The sequence below is a fragment of the Babylonia areolata genome, chromosome 18 (genome assembly GCF_041734735.1).
Source record: "Babylonia areolata isolate BAREFJ2019XMU chromosome 18, ASM4173473v1, whole genome shotgun sequence".
In the NCBI taxonomy this organism is placed as follows: Eukaryota; Metazoa; Mollusca; class Gastropoda; order Neogastropoda; family Buccinidae; genus Babylonia; species Babylonia areolata.
Window position 1 is genome coordinate 37,624,148 of NC_134893.1, and position 18,719 is coordinate 37,642,866.

At 43.1% G+C, this 18,719-nt stretch overlaps 1 protein-coding gene across 1 annotated transcript in view; it reads right to left on the reverse strand.

Moving 5' to 3' along the window:
* The window catches only part of LOC143292231 (uncharacterized), an 86,883-nt gene extending 76,904 nt beyond the window's left edge, over window positions 1-9,979 (reverse strand). Inside the window, 1 exon segment of the mRNA XM_076602419.1 lies at window positions 9,926-9,979. The gene's annotated coding sequence lies outside the window, so the exon portion shown is untranslated.
* Between the last annotated feature and the right edge of the window lie 8,740 nt (window positions 9,980-18,719).

Sequence of the window (18,719 nt, forward strand, 5' to 3'; positions counted from 1 at the left end):
CGGAAAAGCATCTTTTACATCCTGCAGACTAGAGTAAAAGAGGGGGTGGAGGGGGAAGTGAAACTGAGAGGGCAATGCGAGACAGAGACGATAGACGCAGACAGACCCGCCGCAACCCCACCCCCCACCCCCCCAACCCACCCTAAAAAAAAATTTAAAAAAAAAAAAAAAGCAAGCAGGGGAGACCAGACAGTAACAAACTAAGGAGAACCGTGCTGACGTAATACAAGGTAGACAGGCAAAAAGAGCCAAACAGGCAGTTAAGTTACACAAACTTCGCAGAAGATGAAAGACACGATAAAAGAGCAAATAGAGACAAGGAGAGGAAGACTCAGTGGGGATAGAAACAGACTGGGCGCCGAGAAAGAGAAGGGGGTTGGGGGGAGCTGACAGACAGACAGACTCGGACAGGAAGGCAGGCAAGCAGAGAGAGAGAAAATGGCAGTTAAACAGAGATAGAGTGTGGGGGGGGGGGGGGAACTTGAACAGACAGCCCGACATAGCGGAAACAGAAAGACACACAGAGAAGACAGACAGACAGACAGAAAGACAGACAGAGAGAAACGACAGACAGAAAGACATGGAGAGATTGGGGAGAGAAGAGCAGGAGCTAGCGCAGCGTGAGGAAGGTGGCTCCAATTACACACAACAATAACGTTGAAAGGGATACCGAGTAGAAACCTTTACCCCTACTCGACATACCTCTCTCTCTCTCTCTCTCTCTCTCTCTCTCTCTCTCTCACACACACACACACACACACACACACACACATTCTCTTTTCCCTCTCTCTTTCTGTCTCACATTTATAACCCCCCGTACCCACCACCCCCACACACTGACACATTCTCTTCTCTCTCTTATTTTTTTGTCTCTTTTCTGTTTCATGCACTCACACCATGTTCTCTCTTTCTCCGCAGGTGTATCTCTCTCTCTTCCTGTCCTCACCGTCTCCCTTTGACAACCCCCCCCCCCCCTCTCTCTCTCTCTCTCTCTCTACCACACCATGAAAATTTTAATGTTTAGCCCCCCACTGGAAATCATGCACCGTCATCCAACACAAAAGAAAAGCCGGTTCAGTTGTGAAACCATAACATTAATACCATATCTCAAGCTGGGGGTGGCGGCGGGAGGGAGACTGAGGAGGGGGGGGGGGGGTCAGTGGGGGGGACACCGCGACCGGCGATGCAGTTTATATAATTATATGTGAGTGACAACTGAAGTGTTTTCCCGCTTACCGCGACACCGGCTGCACATCGCCATTCCAACGTCGATCTTCAAGTCAAAGAGAAAAAAAAAAACAACACAATAATAAAACTTGACTGACATTCACTATTCACTCTGTAATTCTAGTACCTTTGAGGTTCGTACTTATCCCGGCCACACTCCCACCCACCCACCCCCTTTTTTATTTTTATTTTTCTCCCTTCTCAGTTTCTTCTCTCTCTTTTTTTTCCAAACTGAGAAAGACAGAAAGACAGGACTGGGGCCGCATTTTTCAGGATGACCGACGGCTGCAAGAGAGAGAGAGAGAGAGAGAGAGAGAGAGAGACTGAAACATGGAGATGCGGAGAGAGATAGGGGGGTTCATTAAAGAGTGATACAGTGTGTATACATACATGTGTGTGTACATGTGTGTTTATATATATATATATATATGTGTGTGTGTGTGTGTGTGTGTGTGTGTGTGTGTGTGTGTGTGTGTGTGTGTGTGTGTGTGTGTGTGGATGTGTTTATGGATGAGTGAGCGTGTGTGCTCATGCATGTGTGCGCGTGCGTGTGTTATGATCATGAAATTGAGACGAGACAAGGTGTGAGAGACGTAAAGAGAGAGAGTGAGTGTGTGTGTGTGTGTGTGTGTGTGTGTGTGTGTGTGTGTGTGTGTGTGTGTGTGCCGTTGTGTGTGTGTGTGTGTGTGTGTGCCCGCGCGCGAGTGTGTGTGTATGTGTGTGCGTGTGTGTGTATGACCGTGTGTGCGCGCGCACTAATGTGAGCGATTACGTTTATGCGTGCACGCATATGAACTGGCATTTCCTAGAAATATACCATCTACATACATAAAAATAATATCACTCATCTGTCATCATGTGGTAAACTGATAATAAAAGGTACACAAACTGCTCAACTTTGATCTTTCAGAATCACAACACACACAGGTAGCACGCAAGAAAGAAAGCAACCAACCCATTCCGGCCCCAGCCCACACCCACATAAACACACACACACACACGTACCCCGAAAAACACATGCAAACTGTGACACCACACACACACATACATACACGGTCACACTTTTCCGGCCGGACACACCTCCATCCGGCCCTTCCCAAACAAACACACACGTGTGCATCACAAGCCACACCCCTTAAAAGGAAAAAAAAACAAACGAACATTACATGCAAAGTTCACACGACAAACATTCCACCAAAGCCCCACCTTTAAACCCTAAACACATCCCAACGACACACAAAGAGGAATGGAATGCAACCAGAAAAGAAAAAAAAAGTCATAATAATTTTTTTTTTTTTTAAGCACCCGAAGACCTGCATATATATTTAGCCCAAACCAAAATCAGTCGTCAAAGCCGGCTCAGTGTAGACAAGTCATGAATTTGCAACCAACCACCCAGTGTGGAAGTGGTACCCATAATACACACAACACGGCTGGCCAGCGATTTTTTTTCCTTTTTTTTTTTTTTTTTTTCTCTCTAATAACCCAGACACTGGGGCTGGGCTCTTAAAAGACTGACGATCATCCTATGTATTTCCAAGCTGGGTGTGTGATACGGTCGTGTGGGTCTCAACAAAAACTGAGTGAAAAATACTTTAGTCAGTGGTAGCGCATGCGTTTTTTTAAATGAGAGAGAAGGAGGGGAGGGGTTTTGAAAGGGGGGCAGAAGAAGAGACAGGGGGGTGGGAGAGAAAGCGTGGGGAAAGAATGGGTAGAGAGGGAGAGACAGAGACAACAACAACTTCGAACACACACACACACACACACACACACACACACACACACACACACAAAAGACACTGAGACCGAGACAGATTGTGAAACGAAAAGACAGAGAAAGAGAAGGAGGTGAGTGGGAAGAAATGCGCCTGCTCATGGGACACACACACACACACACACACACACACACCTCCATCATTCATTTCGTGAGTAAGCACAACCGAACGCACACCGCAGAACGAGGGACAAGAAGCCTGAGAGGAACAACTGAGAATACACAAACACACTTAACTGATCAAAGACACGAGAGTCTTGGATAAAAAGCACTGTCCCACGGACACGAGAAAATCCCCAGTGATAGGTATGTAGCACTGTGACATACTTTCCACTTGAAGAACACACAAAGAACACATGACACCAGCACACCACAACGTCGGTGACATGTGGCAACAATATCCACAAAAACCTCACCACCACCAAGATCACAATACAAAAAAAAAAGAAAAAAAAAAAAGCCTCAATAATAATTACATACACGTTTTTTTTCATATTTGAAGAAAATCGCACTATACTTATAAATCCGGCACTCGCTTCTTCACCTTCTTCTTCGTTGAAGTGTCCACCCACCACAGATGCAAGTCTTCAACACGAAGATTACATATGAAACGAACACGGTCTCCCTTCCACCGTCTCGAAAACATGTGTGTCAAGTCAACTCAGTCCTCCCCTTTTCATGCAAACCTCTCCACCACTCCCACGCAACTTTCAAAGGACCTTTCTCTCTCTCTCTCTCTCTCTCTCTCTCTCTTTCCAGTGAGGCCCTGCTTACTGGATATTTAACTTGTGTGTGCGTGGATGACAGACAGTATGCAGTTGTTATTTAACATACACACTTTTGGTGAGGGTCATGTTTACAGGAAATAAAACATGTGCGTGGTTAAGACTGAACACAGCAGACCAGCCTGCATACACCACACACATCACATGCTCCACCCCGCTTGAACAAGCCTTTTCTTTCCACAAAGACCCAGTAACATTACAGAGACTTTGCTTTCAACAAAATAGTGGTTACTAAAAGGGCACAAGGCTAGTTTCCATTTCGCTGTAGTGTGATTGTGGAGGGTGTTTTGGTAGCACATCGGTTCGTTGGTTGGTTCCCAGCAAGTGCGACGCGGTTTTCAAGTCCAACTGGCGAACATGGGTTGAATGAAGGAAAACGGTGAAAAGGGAAAAGGGGAGGTGGGGGGGGGGGGGGGGATGATGATGGGGGTAGGGGTTGGGGTGGGGCCTGCCTCAGTGGAGGGACTAGGAGTTGGAAACGAGAAACTCAAGAGTGGTGAGGGCAAACGTTCAATCAAGGAACACGCAGCAGGTGGTTGAAAGGAAAGTCGTTGAAGGTTCCTTCTCTTTTAACTCCCCACTTCAGCCTCGTGCACGTGCGCTTGTTCGCACTCTCGCACGTTCTCCTCGGATAAAAACAATCATCATTCGCGATGCGTGTGTGTGCGTGCGTGTGTGTGCGTTTGTGTGTGCATGTGCTTGTGCATGTGCGTGTGTGTGTCTGTGTGTGTGTGCATGGTTGTGTGGGTGGGTGGGTGGGTGTGTGAGCGCGCACGTACACACGTACATTCACTCTCGCAACGCAAGTGTCTCCAAAAATAAGAAAAAAAAACATTTGCAATAATGTGTGTGTGTGTGTGTGTGCATGTCTGTGTGTGTGCAATGAGCGCTTATGGACACTCAAGCATGCATATGCACATGTGCATGTATCTTCGCTTGAGTGCTATTGTAAGTGCTCATGTGTGTGTGTGTGTGTGTGTGTGTGTGTGTGTGTGTGCGCGCGCGTGTGTGTGTGTGTGTGTGTGTCAGTGTGTGTGTGTGTGCGCGGGCGCACGTGCACATGTGTGTGAGTGAGTGCATACTTGCATACATGTATGTTCTTGCACGTGTGAGCACTCATTTCTAATAAAACATAACAATCTGGCATGTCAGTATAACAGAAATGGGAGAATCAGCTGGCCAACATTTTAAATAATACACACTTCAAAACCCATTTCCTAATGGTTTCCTGTTGAACAAAATCATCTTTTAAAAAAAATTTAAAATGAAGCTTTCGCGGAATCCTTTTATACAAGAGATCATTATCATCCTTTTATCATTCACCTCCAACTCTGCATCACAATATTAACACTAAGTACTACTAAGACATATGTTATGACAACAACCCGAAACAATAAATACAAAACAACAGTAAAAAAAAAAATTACAATACTGCCACCTTCAACACAGCAGATTCTGTCGTACTCACTGATTTCATTCTTCTTTTTTTTTTTCAAAATGAATCTTTAAAAATGGGAGGGGGGAGGGGGGGGGGGGGGGGGGCAGTGCACACGCTACTTCCTAAACCACATGGCAGTCCCATTTTGGGAAACTCATCCCCTCCCCGAAACACACACACACACACACACACAGGACAAACAAAAGGGCAAGCAAGCAGGGAAGTCTTTTCACTTCAGTGCACTTTATGACTGCCTGGCTAAGCAAGCACGACTCTAGCCCTCCTCCCCACCATCCCCCACAACCCACCACCTCCCCCTAACCCATGATTTGTATCCTTCTCATGCTTTGGTAGGTCACCCTTCACCGGTGACTAACCTACACCTTGACAGTATAGAAGAACAGGTGACGGCTTCACAATAACCAATCCTGACTGAATGAAGTTAACTCATAACACTCACAGTCCTGGTGGGAAGCCTTACTTCCAACACAAATCTGTCAAATGTGTCCAGAGCAATTAGGGACCTGTATAGTTTTATTTATTACACTGTTGATTTGATGACCAAGCATTTCTTAGCCTGAACCAGGAGATACTTTACATGGAACCACATAATTTGTGAAATGTGCTTGAACCAAAAACAGGACACTGGTTAATGACAAGCAGATGGGAAACGAAAAAATGTGCTTATAAGTTGGGGGGGGGGGGTTGTTTGTTTTTGTTTTTTAGGAGAATTCAGAGGATGTGTTCAAGTTCTGCAAATATGCAGTGCTGTCTCAGCATCCATGGAAGACTTTTGTTTCCTTTCTTCTTCTTTTTTTTTTTTTTTTTTTTTTTTTGGTTGCTTTTTCCTCTCTTTTTTTTTTCTCTCTTTTTCTTTTTTTTTTCTTTCATCATCAGTGCTTATAAGTTATATATACATATATACATATTCTTATGCATACACAGACAGACATAGATATAAGATTTGAAGTTAAACTAACTTACTAAGTAAACCAGAACAATCTGTTTACTGTTTCGTCCAATTCCTTATCGAAAATGAAGACCTCTTAGATACTTAATAATATCATTCAGGTCCTAATGTCTTCTGGCTATGTTAAGGTTTACATAACACACCACTCGCTCAGATGGAGTAGGTAATCTTTCGATTCTTATCATTTCATCTTCAGAATTAGTATACGGAAGGGAATTAAAGGACAAGCTGGTCAGAATCTTCATCCTTGATCAACCTGGCCCCCAATCCCTGGACTGAACCCAGGGCACCTAGATTGAAAGTCTGATGCTCTGATGGTTATCACTCCTGTCAGATCAAAAGACAAGATGGTGGCCGCATGGCCAGAGCTACAGACAGAAACAATCAATCAGCTCCACAACGTGGAAAAACACTTCCCACTCCCTCCCACCCTCCCTGCTTTCCACCTCAAATGAAAGTGAAAAGGTCTGCCTGCACATGCCTGTACACACACATACACACACACACACACACACACACACACACACCTACTCCATCAACTCTCTTTCTTTCTCTTTCATGGGATTTAGCCCACAACAGTCCCAACATCAAAACAAACTAAGGATTTTTTTCTTTTCTTTTTTTTGTGCAACCCCTCCACTTCCTTTCCCCCACCCCACCACTCTAACTGAAAGTTCCAAGGTAAAGGAGTGCAACTGTAGGAATCCATTTTCGGCAGCAGCCACAAGATTGCCAACAGCTGAAAAATCAATCCCCTTGCCATATCATGGAGGGGCTGGTACACAGACTGCTGATCCTGAGATGTTGTGAAACATACAGATACAGTAGTCTGTGGCTGCTTTACCTCTACTTCTTTTCTGTCTTTTTTTTCTGTTTTTTTTTTGTTTTTGTTTTTTTTTTCCTAACCTTTTTTGGCACCAAAAGAGTTTCTCTTTCTCTCCCTCTCCAGTTTTATAATCAAAGCATCCTGCTGTGCCAAGACCAGCAAACTCTGCTCATTCTTGAACCTGGCGCTGTGTTCATGATTTCCAGGGTACCATCCACAAACCTTGGGTGTTCTTTCCCAAAGTCAACAATCATCTGTAACTTGTTTTGTTGGAGAAATATATATACACTGGTCCCAGGGCAAGTTGTTGTAGCTAATAATGATGACAAAGATGATGATGATGTTGATGGTCTCAGATGGTGTGTGTGTGTGTGTGAGTGTGTGTGTGTGTGTGTGTGTGTGTGTGTGTGTGTGTGTGTGTGTGTGTGTGTGTGTGTGTGTGTGTGTGTGTGTTGCATGACTGAACACAAATGATTTCATTGTTACATTCTGATAATTTTTCAATAAAATAATAACATTGTTTTAAAGAAAAAAGTTGAAGCATTCAATGTAACTGTACAGTAATTAATGTTGTGAGAATAACACTAAATTTGGAAAATTTACTGCCACGAGACTGGTGTAAGGTATAGAATTTATGTAAAAATCCACACAAACATATCACATCAAAGGCAGTGGTGACTCACACTTTAAAAGGATTGTTCATAATCTGTATCATAAATGCCATTGGAAATGGCAAAAGCATGCACAACAATCCATCATTTCAAGCCGTCTTGATCATGACATGAGAAAAATGTCAGCACTGTCATCCCTTTCTTTCTTTACTTCTTTCTCCCCCCTTTTTTTTTTCCTCCCCCATCCATGCCTGTTCAGTGACATTAGCCACAGACCGCTCATTCCAAGTCCCCAATACACAGCCACACCCATGTTAAACTGTCTCACTGTCCCAAAAGAAGCATTTCATCACTGTCTTTTTATTTAGTTCAACTGTTAATGTTGAAATCTCAGCCATAGTACAGTACTAGTTGTAGCAGTGATAGTAGTAGAAGTGGTAGCAGTAGTAATATTGATAATGGAAATTTATATAGTGCCTTCCAACAATCAGGGCGCTTTACAATATTTGGAAAAGGTAATACCAAAAGAAAAATATGGTGTGGTGTATAATGTAAAAAATCAACAACTGTAGTAGTAATAGTAGTACCATCTCATGCCAAAGCCTTGTGCTGTTGTGGCCAATAAACAGTTACCTATCAAACTGGTAAAGTTTACTGGGCTTGTAAATTAATGTGCTCATTCTATCAGACTGCAAATTAATTATCACAGACTGCAAATTAAATATCAAAGTCAAGAAGTATTTTGCTAAAATTCATTAAACAGTAGGGATGTTTCCTTGAGATTAATGAAAGTGTTATTCGATGGAGCTGTTTTAAATTCAGATGGCAGAAAATTAAAGAAGTTAGTGACTATATTACTAAAGCAATGCTTGAGAAAATCTGTCACAGTATAACGATTTTGGAAGTTTTTAGTTTTACTGCCTAAAAGTCTCGACTCCAATGGTAAGAAAACAGAAAACACAATGTTACATAATACAATAAAAGAAATAATCAGAAAATAACAGAAAATACTACATGAAAAAAACTATGAAAGGAAATATTTAAAATATTGACAAAAATTTTACATTATGTTTGATTTAACTCCATGTCCCCATCTTATAACTTCTTCCCCATTGTTTACTTTTTAACAAATTTTTCCCCAATAAAGTAGGCAGTATCATAAAATGACTTTTAGTCGTCTGAAACAGTGACAACAGCAAAGGCTGTTCACCAGTCTTTGCTTTCATGAATTTATTACAGAAAAAAAACTCATAATCATTCAACAAGTTAGAAATACTTAGCATAAACTCTACCAGTATCATACCCTGAATATACAGGATTCTGCCTGCATTTTTGTGGTTATCTTATCTCATTATTTAAATGAATATTGCTAAGATACGTGTATCTTCACAAAACCCCAGTTGTATATATCTCGTTTTCTTTTCTTTTTAAATATCTTTGAGTGTGTGTGTGTGTGTGTGTGTGCGTGATCGAATGAGTGTGAGTGTGTGTGTGTCATTAACTAAAGTGAACCTGTTTGTAGATTTACACATGATCACCATACTAGAAGTGAAATCATTAACAAATCACAGATCAGGGATAATCGAATTCAACTCATGCGTTCCACTCTTAGTTCAAGGCAACTACTATGAAAATGGTATCCGTGTTTGTATGCATGTACATAGCACACACACACACACACACACACACACATGCACGCACGCACGCACGCACACGCGCGCGCGCGCGCACACACACACACACACACACACACACACACACACACGCACACACGCACGCATGCACGCACGCACGCACGCACACACGCACGCACGCACACACACACACACACACACACACACACACACACACACACACATTGCACACGTGAATGCATGAGCACGCGCGTATGTGAGTTTGTGTACGTGTATTTCCAGTGAGAAACGCACGCGGAAGTTTTCACCATAAAAGCTCTGCTCGCTTTGCCATAGAGAAACAATTAAACAGGCTGTCACACGCTCTTTCTCTCAATCTCCTTTAAGGGCAGAATATAGGTTACCTAAAACTTAAGGACACGTCTTTTACAGAATGCGGCAATGCCGAAAACAGTACTTTTTGTGGGTCTTACAACTGCGAAGTGACATGACCGAACGCACGCTCTTCCTTCTCCTCAGCCATGCATCGATACATCAACATACAAACATAACAATTCGCTCACCCCGCTTTGCACTGGTGAAGAGTGGTCGAGTACAGACTGATGGATAAATGTAAGAGAGAGCAAGAAAGGGACAGGTGACAAGAAAATCAACACCCACCTTCCCCATTAAAGGAGTTCCGCCATGTAAACACTATTGACCTCGAGGAAGGCCAAATCGAGACAACGTCCTCGTTTTCATTCTACACCGGAAGTCTTGAAAATCGGCTACTTTCGATATCTAATATGTCGACTGTCTGAAATGAAAAGGGGCGGGGGGTGGGGAAACTTTTAGGAAGCGCTTTTATGTTAGCAGACGTTCAAGCACACAATGAATAATTCAAGCCATTTTGTTGCTCTTCTCGTTGGATTGTACATATATAGATAATTTATACACAGTAATAAACTGGCAAGACTGTTGTTGCAAGTCCAACTACCTATAAAGATCGCTGGCACAGACAACATTGTAGGCAAAAGAGCAGTCCAAAACAGCAAGGTTTTTGAAATACCGTGCAGGAAAACAGAACAATTAAAGGACCCTTTATTTGTGAAAACAACAACAGAATGGAATCAGCTAGAAGAAGAAGTCAGTAACTGAACTGAGGCCGCGACCATCCGGCAAAGTTCCCTGCTGCTGAGCTTTCTCTCTCTATCTCCTTTTCTTAAGAACATGCGCTGTCCCAAACTAAGACGATGACCAGACTGGCCGCTGCAATACACGACAGATTGGATCAATCTGGAAGTGGGCATAGACATGGGCTGTGCAATTTCTCCAATCCTGTTCGTCAGTGCTGGCAATGGAAGTCATCTTGAAGGCCTGGTGTGAAATGAGGGCCACGGATAGAACCGACCACGGCAACGGTTACCAGATACCTCCTTTGAAAGCCTTTATGCATGACACAAGAGTCCTTTCAACAAAAGCGGATGACACCGAATAAATATTGAAGCGGTTGGACGAGCTAGCTGCCTCAGCCAGGATGAACTTCAAACTAAAGAAATCAGTCACGGAGCCTCTCACTGCGTAAAGGAAAGTAGCTGAAACGGTCACATTCACCGTAGCCTACTAAGCTATTCCAACGGTGTCAGATGAACCAGTCAAGAACCTTGGAAGATGGTATGACTGATGAGTCCTTGAAAGATACAAAAAGAGGAAAGGAAACCAAGCAGACAGCAGAAGAAGGCCAGCATATCACAGACCAAATACGAAGTGTGGTGCCTACAGTCCATGCTGATACCAAAGCTCCTGTGGCCTCTCCTGATATATGATATCAGCTGTAGCACAGTCGAGTCGATTCAGGCAAAGATCAACAAGTACACACGCAAATGGCTTGGTGTTCCACCTGGTCTCACTGGCGTGGCCCTCTACTGTCGTCAAGCAAAGCTGAGGCTGCCTCTGAAATCCCTTGTCGATGAATACAAGATCGGTAAGGCAAGACTGGACTTCTCAGCATGCTCGAAGACTCAGGAGACAGTATTATGAGATCCAACTAACCCTAATTGAAGACTGGCAGAAAATGGAAAGTCAGGAAGGCAGTCAGTGCAGCGAAAGAAAGTCTAAAGACGAAGGAAATAACAGGACACATCCAAACCAACATACAGGGCCTGGGATCGACAAAGATGGAATAGTGGTCCAAGGCAAGGGGGAAAGCAAAAAGAGACATGATCATACAGGAGATTAAGAAGGAAGAGGATGATAAAAGAGTCCAGAAGACAGTCCAGCAAGGCCAGCAGGGGCAGTGGACAACATGGGAAAATGCACTCCAAAGGAGCCTCAACTGGAGCGACATGTGGAACATGGCCCCTCTGAGGATCAACTTCCGGTCATCCTAAGATCTGTGTACGACCTCCTTCCCTCGAATACAAACTTGGTGAAACTGGGGGAAAGTAGATGACCCTGCGTGCCCACTCTGCCATGGCAAACAAACAGTGGAACATGTCCTCAGCTCAGGCAAAGCGGCGTTGAGCCAAGGACGGTACACATGGAGACACAACCAAGTGCTAAAAGAAATTGCACACGTGGTGACCACTGTCCAAGGAGCACTCACACCACCAGAAGTTCCAGTAGAGTTCATCTCTGCAGAAGGCAATAAAGTCTGGCCAGGAACAGCTGTAACATCCAAAGCATGGAAACGTGGGCTGCTTGATGGTGCCGAAGATTGGGAATGCACAGTTGACCTACCAGAGGGGAAGAAACATCCGGAAATCATCAGCAAGAGCGGCATGAGACCTGACATAGTACTCCACTCCAAGGCAACGAAACAAGCGATTCTGATAGAGCTCACTGTGCCATACAAAACCAGAATGGAGGAAGCCCACATCTACAAGACCCAGATGTATGCTAGCAGACTGAGATAATCTGGCTTCCAAGCTAAAGAGACTGGTACAAGAGGGTTTGTGAGCGCATTTGCCTACAGCGTGATGAAACAGCTGTCGATTTCTAGCACAGAAAAGACACGGGCTCTCAAAGCAAGCAGCAGAAAAGAGTTTCCAGCTGGATCTGGTCGAGCATGAACGAAAGTAAACTTCATAAGGATTAAATTTTCCCTTCTCAAACAATGCGTACGACGGCTCAGTGGTTAAAGCGTTTGCCAGAACAGGTGACTGAATCCTGAAGTGGCGACCACCCTGGAGGCACGCGTTCGAACCAGCTTGAGGACAAGGTGGAAAAAAAGAAGCGGTAGCACAGAGACATCCAGAAGTCATGACTTGGGTGCGGCCCAGCTCCCTCAGAGTGTCAGGAGTTAAAGGCCGAAACACTTGAGTGAAGGGGTTTCTTCTTTGAAGACCTTACACTGTCCACCTCTTCCTACAATTTCTCAGTTATCACATGCGCTCTTACAGTATCAGTAACTGACTCAAGGAGGCGTCACTGCGTTCGAACAAATCCATATACGCTACACCTTATCTGATGATCAGAGCGTAACCCAACGCGCTCTCCCAAACAAAGACAATGACGTGACCACACTGGCCACTGCAACATATCAGTCCTGATCTTGATCCTGGAATGTTGCAGTCAACTGTGTTCCAGATAATACATGAATAGCGCCTCGACCTGTCTACTAATTTTCAAAGACTACTGAGCAAAATGCACTGTGCTTTTTGTTGCAACTGTTTCAGACATATCATCAAATAGGGTACGTTAAAACTGACTGTTGAAGGGGAGGGGGGGAGGACGCTTACAAAGCTCGTATCCAGTAATAATTAGGCCAGATTTGTCGGCCACATGCACACACATTAGAGATTCACACACACACACACACACACACGCACACACACGCGCGCGCGCACACACACACACACGCACACACACACACACACACACACACGCACACACGCACACACACGCACGCACACACGCACACACACACACGCACAGGCCATAACCCATGCAAATCATATTTTTGTTCAGCTTCAAGTGGGGTCGGTTGGGGAGCCGTGGGCGTGAGGCCGGAGGGGGTGGGGCCTGCGAGGGGGCGGGGTGTGTGTGTGTGGGGGGGGGGGGGGGGAAGGCACCACAGATGCCTGAACAGCAGCGTAATCCAACGCACTTTGTCGGGCCTTGATGGAAAATAAAATGAAAAGGATTAAATGAATTAAAAAAAAAAAAAAAAAAGCTACGAAATAGAGGGACGCACGCGCGTGCATGTGTCTGTGTATGTGTCGTGTGAGCTGCAACATGTAGGAATCCGTTCGCGTGTGCGCGTGTGTGTGTGTGTGGAGGAGGGGAGGGGGGCATGTCTATGTAATAGGTACTGTAGGACCGACGAAATATATAATGTGCATGTGAGCTGCGATATGGAGGAATGTCTGTGCGTCCGAGCGTGCGCGCGTCGGTGTGTGCGTGTGTATGTGTGTGGGGTGGGGAGGGGGGTTAGTCTGTGTTATGGGTATTCTGGGAGCTACGATACATAGGAATGTGTGTGTGTGTGTGTGTGTGTGTGTGTGTGTGTGTGTGTGTGGTGTGAGCTGCGATATCGTATGTAGGAATGTCTGTGCGTCTGTGTTCGCGCGCGCGCTTGGGGGCTGGAGTGTGTGTCTGTGTTATGGATATTGTAAGAGCTACGAAATATAGGAATGTGTGTGTGTGTGTGTGTGTGTGTGTGTGTGTGTGTGTACGCGCGCGCGTGCGTGCGTGCCGTGGAAACTGCTAAACTTAGGAATGTTTGTGAGTGCGCTCTTGTGCTTTTACTTGTAGTGTTTGGTCTGTGTTGATTTGTCTGTGCTTTCATATAATTGAAACTGTATATTAATTTAGTTGCACATCTTTTTTCCATGTGTGTGTGTGTGTGTGATCATTGTTTTTCGCATTTTCTCGTTAATTCAATGGCTTATCCATTTATTTATGTATGTTCATCTTATTTTACTTCATTTTATTCTATTTTCCATCATTGCCTGATAAAACACACTGGGTTACACTGTTGGTCAGGCGTCTGCTTAGCGCATGTGATGTAGCGTACATGGATTTGTCCGAACGAGTGGTGACTCCCTTGTAACTTACCTGATATTTCGTTTGATAAGCAAAGGTCATGCTCTACCTTTGATGCTTCACTTAGGCCGTTCTCTCTATCTTTATGTGAGGCAAACAATGGTGTGACTGCTTGTTTGGTATTGTTTTTTAGGTAGGCCTACTCTTTTTCTTAGGATTTCAGATTTTCCTCGACGCAGATCCCTCATTGTTGCTGCTCCATTCCACTTTCCTTTTTTTTTTCTTTTGAATTTAGAAGTACATTGAGTCAGTCAGAATCTTGGCATGTTGATTTCCGGGCACACGATTTGATGTCAGCCACAGAAGATGTATGTCACAACCGCTTCAACTCACACTGTCAGGCTGGAGGTTGTGACTTTGTACGCATAATTCTCTTCACTGATTGTCTCTCCGTCTTGTCGCTTTGCAGCGAGTCCCCAACCAGATTTGTACAAATTTTGGTGACTGAGACGTGTGTATATATCATGATGATGTCCTCTACTTTTCTATGAGTAGCTTCACCTCTGTACTAGTTCAGCTCTCTGGCCTTTCATGATAATAGTATCTCCCCATAATGGTATGGGTGAAATGATTGTGTTGAAAATATGCTTGAAGTTTTCAGTGTTTCGCTCCCATACTACCTGTGAATGGGGTACTACCTATGAAGACAGGCCTCCATGACAACTTTGGTACTTTTTCGGGAACCAGGTCAGACTACAAGACTTATCAGGGGTAGTGTTTCGTGTCGCTCCTTCTTCCCTTCTCTCTGAATGTGTGTGTGTCTGTCTGTGTGTGTGTGAGAGAGAGAGAGAGAGAGAGAGAGAGAGGGAGAGAGAGAGAGAGAGAGAGAGAGAGAATAGCAGCACTGTACAGTGTAGCCGAAGTACCAAGGCAGACAGGGGGGTAAGCAGGTAGCTTATGATCCTCTTACCTTTAGCTCTTCAGCAGTTTATTCATGTTTTCAGTGTGTACAGTTTCTCTAGAAGTTAACCTGCCATTTATGCATCTATACAGTTTCCTGAGAGACAGATGTATTTTTGTTACAATTACCTGAAACAGGTTTTACACAGGTGTTGACTCACTTTCTCTTGAATGCAGCATTGCTGGAAGTTACTGTGTTGTTGGCAATGACTTTGGAATTAAATATATGTGAATAATTTACTGTGTGGTGTTCATTTCACAATTTAACATGAACTAGTCAGGGTGACTAGCTTTGCTGGCCACCTCTGTCAACATGCTCATTGCAAGCAATGACTGAGAATGAAACCACTGCACTGTTCAGAACCTTGTGTTTTGTGGATGTTGTGCAAAGGTTCCCATCTGGTATTTTGGAGTGTTTGACCTTGTCCTCTATACAGTTCAGCATTTAGCAAAATGAGAATTAGTTTGTCTCTACAGAGGGATTTTCTGAATCTGGAAGAACTTGGGCAACTCTACAGTATAGTCCAGGCTTCAGCTCCACAGTTCGTTGTCATTGTTATTGTATCAAATGTTTGACAAATTTGACCTTATTCCTGTAAGTGTTCAAGTGTCAGCATGAATCGAGATGATTTTTTTTTTTTTTTTTCAACTCATGGTTTCCAGAACTATACGGAGTCAAGGTAGATATGTTTCTAATTTCTGCTTTTTCAGCTACAAAGAGTGATTGGTATGTTGCTGAAAGTGAACAATTATTTTATGCCTTGAAGTTTACAGGTTTGTGTTGTGAATGTGACAAATGTTCACTGAGACGTGCATACCATTCCATAACTAAAGTGATCTTTACACTGCTCAGTCTTTTTACCGGTTCTGTCTCTCCCCTTGCGCAGCCATCCCATGGTTATTGGTGACAACAGCATCAGCAATCTGCAGGGTCTTGTCAATGTCAGCTGATACACATAAGCAGAGCCAGCACTGTATCCTACATTTGATCTCAATATTGGCGCATGGTGGGTAAAGGGTGGAGATCATTATTTTTTTCCAACCTCCATGGTCAGCATGTGGTGCAGACCTGTTAGTGCCTCATCCCCCTTCATGTGTTTTCACATGGAGCAGAATGGTTGAAAAAGAACTGAAGGATATTGGCTATACATAGCTTCAACAGCACAAGAAAGGCAACAATAGAGGTCTCTGAAGAGGATTAACTGTATGCACATGCAGAACAAATATATACATTAAAGATCCCATACTCTTTGTCAGTGTTTGATGGATTGTGGAAACACAATGAATGAACAACCCAGAAAACGCAGCATGGACTAATAAATCAATAAATGACCAAGTAAAATGGAATGGCCATACAAAATTTTACAAATCAGTTTTGACACAAAGTGGGAACTGCAGCCCACAAATCAAGACATCCTTGTTTTCCCTCTCCTTGACATTACTGAGGTCTATTACCAAGGCAATGAGATGCTTCCAAGTGTTTTGAGAGTGCACTTATGCCAGTTTGAACTTAAATTTTTTCTTTTTTTCTTAATGAGAAATCTTGACCTGACATGCAGAAGTAGGAGTATCAGTTGAAATATGTGAATGTTTTGATCAGTGTTAGCATACACTTAACAGAGAGAAAGCAAATCAGCATCTCATATGCAGATCTGTATTTTTCATCTAATGCAATGATTGTGTGAATGCTAAAAAAAAAAAGTGGTTTCTTCTTTATTTCATTTTCATTGGAATTTGATTGATCTATGACAACACAGAAAATGACAGTCTTACAATTTACCTTGGAGAAACATGCACTGTGTTATCTCAAGTACAGTTCAACCCATCTGAAGAGATCTAATTTTCACTGGTGCTGTTGTCTGCTGTATCAAGATGCTTTTTTTTTCCCATTAAATTTCAAATTCCATGCGCAAGCATTTGTTCAAAGCCTTGGCTGATGAGTAAATGAAGAGAAAGAAAAGTAGTTTGAGCACAGGACTTCAGTGTGGGTCTGGCATTCAAATCCTGGTTTTTTTTTCTCTCTCTTTCTCCCCCTCAACCCCCAAGTCAACCACAGTTGACACAATGAGTACAGACTTGCTTGTACCTGAATACCATTCTTGTTTTGGATACATAAACAGCAGAGCAAAAGAAAAATATGTTTAAAAGATTGTGATAATAATTTAGAGACAGATGAAAATAACTCACCTAAATCATCAAAGCTGTATGTACCTCTGCCATGTGTTGGATACATACACAGCAGAGCAAAAGAAAAATATGTTTAATAGATCATGATAAGAATTCAGAGATACGTGTAAATACCTCACCTACATCACCAAACCTGTGTGTCTCTCCACATTTAGAGTATTAAACAGTCATCCCCAGAAAAACCAACATATGTAAATCCGATTGTGCACAGGACTGAGTTACAGTCCATTTGTCACTGTTGCTCATAGCTCAGCCAACTACAAAGGGCCACAACAGGGCTGAAAACTGTCAATATTGATCCTGCAGAACCTTATCAAGAAAAAAAAAAAGAAGATATAATAATATCATAAAACTGGAAAAAAAAAATTGGGCACATTCATATATTCATTTGATTTAGCTTAGGACATGCTTCTGACATTAACCATTCCATCAATTTTTCACCAGAGGATTTTAAAAAGTCACCTGAACACAACCAGAGTAAAACGCAACAATAAAAGTTAGGAACAGTAATAGCAGGCCTACAAAACCAAAAGCACCAGCAAGCTACTTACAATGTTTTTGCAGAAAAACAGAATACAGATAGTAGAAAACCCTAATTCATCAAGTCCAGAAAAAGACAATAATCAAGACTTCCTACAATTCATGCAAGTGGATGAAACAGCAAGACAGATAATAAGAAACAACAGAAAAAGGGAAAATGCCAGAAACAAAGCAACAGAAAGTGGATATTTCTGGCACATTTCCAGAAAGTGGAGAGTGGGGATGCTGTTTACTGAAAGTCCCCGGCTTCCTCAATGGGGAAGAGGGGATACATTCCATGAACACAGATGTAGTTGTTGTCCCCTCTTAGGTGGTTACTTTTTCATTCAGGTTGGTTGCTGTGTTTGTCTTACCAGCACAACCATGGAAACTGTTGTGAACATTCAAATATGGGCAATTGACCATGAACCATCAAATATTGGCTATAGACCAATCATTTTATTTAGGTGGTGATTCAAATTGGTACCCTGAAGCAAGAAAATGTTTATGTTGTTGTTGCTTTTTATTTTACACCAAGCATTTTTCTAAATTTGGAGATGAGTTAAAGTGTGGTATGTTAATTTTCAGCAGATCTCAAGACACAGGCAAAGTTCTCTGAAAAATGAACTCGTCCGAAAATTATCTGGCATTGACAAAGAAATGCGCTCCACAAAATGCCTCCAGTTTCCAGCAGTTTATTACCCAGTGGCAAAGTGCCTTAGAAGTTGAAAGATCTCTTTTGACCATCTCATCCACCACCCCCAGCCCCAACCAGGTAACATACCACACGCTAGAAAACACAATGCAAGAAGTCTTTTTAGAC